Genomic DNA, 2,498 nt, shown 5'->3' with positions numbered 1-2,498 from the left:
CCCCCCCCCCCCCCCCGGGGGGGGTGGGTGGGGGGGGTGGAAGCGCCGCCACCATTATCCGTCCCCGCTCCGAAAGTCGCTTCCCCGCCTCCCTGCCGGAGCCGGAGCCGGAGCCCGGGCGGCGGCGGGGCGCGGAGCGCCGGAGGAAGTGCGGGGTGAAAAAGAAAGAGAAACAGGCGGGCAGGGCTCGCCCGGCCGCGGCGGAGCGGCCATCTCGGCTGGGAGCGGGGCCGCATCCATGGAGTTACCGAGCGGGCGCTCCTAAGGAGGGCCCGGGCGGCGCGGCCCCGGCAATGACACCGGATTGAGCCGCCGAGGGGGCTCTCCCGGCCGGGGACTGCGGGAGCATCCCCCGCCCCCGCCTCCTCCCGCCCGTCACCCCAGAGACCGGCGCAACTCCGGGCGGACACTCTCCTGGCCAAGGTAAAGGCTCGGCGGGGTGGCGGCGGGAGCGGGCTGGGTTTGCAGCGGATGGTTATTTTGCAGCTCCCCCTGCTTTTGCTGTATTTCTGTCTTTTTTCTTTTATTATTTATTTTTCACCCCCCTCCCTCTCCCGGCTGCCGGGCGGGGGATGTGCAGCATTCCCGGGGCGGATGGCGCACGGTGGTCACTCTCCTTTGGAAGTGCGGGAGGGAGGCGGCGGGGACGTAAACAAGAACTTTTCGAGGCTCGGTTCGCCGCTTCGCCCCCTTTATCCCCCCGAATTAATGACTGCGGCAGCGGCCCCGCGCCCTGCCCTGCCCGCCGGGAGGGGAGGGGGCGGCCCGGCGGCCCGCGGGGCTCGGGCGGGCTCCGCTCCCGGGGCTGTGCGGGCTCGGCGCGGGGCCGCGGAGCGCGGCGGGGCCGCGGGCGCGGAGCGCGGCGCGGGGCCGGGATGGCGGTGCCCGGGGGCGTGGCGGCTGCCGGCTCCCGCCTGCCCTCCCCTTCCTCCCCCCTTCCCTTCCCTCCCCACCGCGGGGCTTTCCCCGCCGCCTTCCCCCGCCGCACCGCGCTGGTGGGTCCCGACGCTGCCGGCCCCGGGGGGGGGTACCCGCCGCTCCCCCCGCGGCATCACCGCGCTCGAAAACATCCCGCGTTCCGCCCTCCTTTCCCCGCGCTGTGGTCCCCGCGGGGCGGCCCCCCCTTCTCCCTCCATCCCCGGCCACCTGCCCCCTCCCCGGGCGCTCTCCCGCATCCTCCGGGGATCCAGCGGCGCCCCCGCCGCGCTCCTGCCCCTTCCCCACCTGCCGAGCCGCTTCCCGCCCAGGGTGCGGGGCTGGGAGCCCCCCGCGCCCGGGGTGGGAGCAGCGAGCTGGAAGTTGGGAAGCGCTGCAAAGGCGGGAGGCTGCTGAATTGTCAACCTCGGAGGGGAAAAAAAAAAAAAATTATATATTTATCTCTCGCCATACCTGCACATCCTGAGCGCTTTTTGAGTGGGAAGGGAAGGATGGCATGGCACTCACAGGGAAAATTCCCAGCGCCTTCTCAGCACCCACAGTGATAATTGTTTGCTGAAGGGTTTGAGCCAGGACCCTCCGACGGCTGGGACATTTTTAGGAGGAGATTTTGCTTGAGAGAAGAAAAATTCAGTGATCTCAGCCTTCTCCCCGGGGGTAAGGAGCCCGGCTCTTAGGAATGATGTTTGACCTTTAAGCATTTATTGGCTACTGGGGTTAAAATAAGCTTGAGATAGAAGTAAAAATAGCTTGCAGAAAGGTTAAATCGAAGGTTAAATTTGTTTTTCCTAGGAAAATTGAGGCTTGATGTTCAAAAATGTAGGCTTGGAGCAAAGGATGGAGGGTACATGTTAGGGGGTCTGTAGGCAGGGAGATGCAATTCCTTTAAAGTATCGATGGCTGCTGATAGTGTTTGACACCCAAGTTCTGAAAGCTGATGGGTGGGTGGTCCCCAAACTATTTAGATGTGGTCTTTGCCTTTCTGTGGGTGTTCCGTACAAAGATCGGAGTGCCCATAGCTCCTGTTGATTTCCTCTGAGCTGTGGATGCTCAGAGACCTGCAGGATGGGGCGTGGAGCCGTGCCCGGTGTCCCTGCCCGGTGTCCCTGCCCTCACCCTCCCCCCCAAAGGCAGAGATGTTTCCAGTGCCCTCAGTAACCTTTCTGATTACCTGTGCTCTGTCTGGGCTTGCTGAAAAAAAATAGATAATTAGAGGGTAACGAGTCAGAAGAGGCAAGTGGAGTTATAAATGTGAGTGGTAAAGAAAAAAAAATCCCCTTGTAGATGTGGAGAAAGGCAAAGCACAGGAAGTAAACGAGGGCTTGTTTTGTTTTAAATTGAAATGAGATTAAATTTTGCCCCAGGGAGCCAAGACAGCCAGCAGAGTTGGTGTGGAGGAGAGGAGGGATGCCTCGCTCCTCACTGGGTACCTGAGTTTTTGCTGCAAAGTTGGGGCTGGCAACAACCTGTGGAGGAGGCGAGGGGCAGGCGAGCCCCGGCGGGCAGGGACAGGCTCCCACTGCCCGGAAAATGGGTGTTCTGGGTACCAGGATCCTGCCTGT

The 2,498-nt window shown here is 62.9% G+C and overlaps 1 protein-coding gene across 2 annotated transcripts in view; it reads left to right on the top strand.

Annotated features, from left to right (window-relative positions):
- The first annotated feature begins 30 nt into the window (after positions 1-30).
- The window catches only part of JADE2 (jade family PHD finger 2), a 70,600-nt gene continuing 68,132 nt past the window's right edge, over positions 31-2,498 (top strand). The window contains exon 1 of one of the 2 annotated variants that reach the window (XM_017834599.1): positions 31-423. The gene's annotated coding sequence lies outside the window, so the exon portion shown is untranslated. The remainder of the gene's footprint in view (positions 424-2,498) is intronic. The other variant, XM_017834598.1, reaches the window with a different exon arrangement.

Source organism: Lepidothrix coronata, unplaced genomic scaffold (genome assembly GCF_001604755.1).
Source record: "Lepidothrix coronata isolate B3197 unplaced genomic scaffold, Lepidothrix_coronata-1.0 Scaffold236, whole genome shotgun sequence".
In the NCBI taxonomy this organism is placed as follows: Eukaryota; Metazoa; Chordata; class Aves; order Passeriformes; family Pipridae; genus Lepidothrix; species Lepidothrix coronata.
Note: the sequence above shows the minus strand (reverse complement) of the source record. Positions and strands in the feature narration are given on the sequence as shown.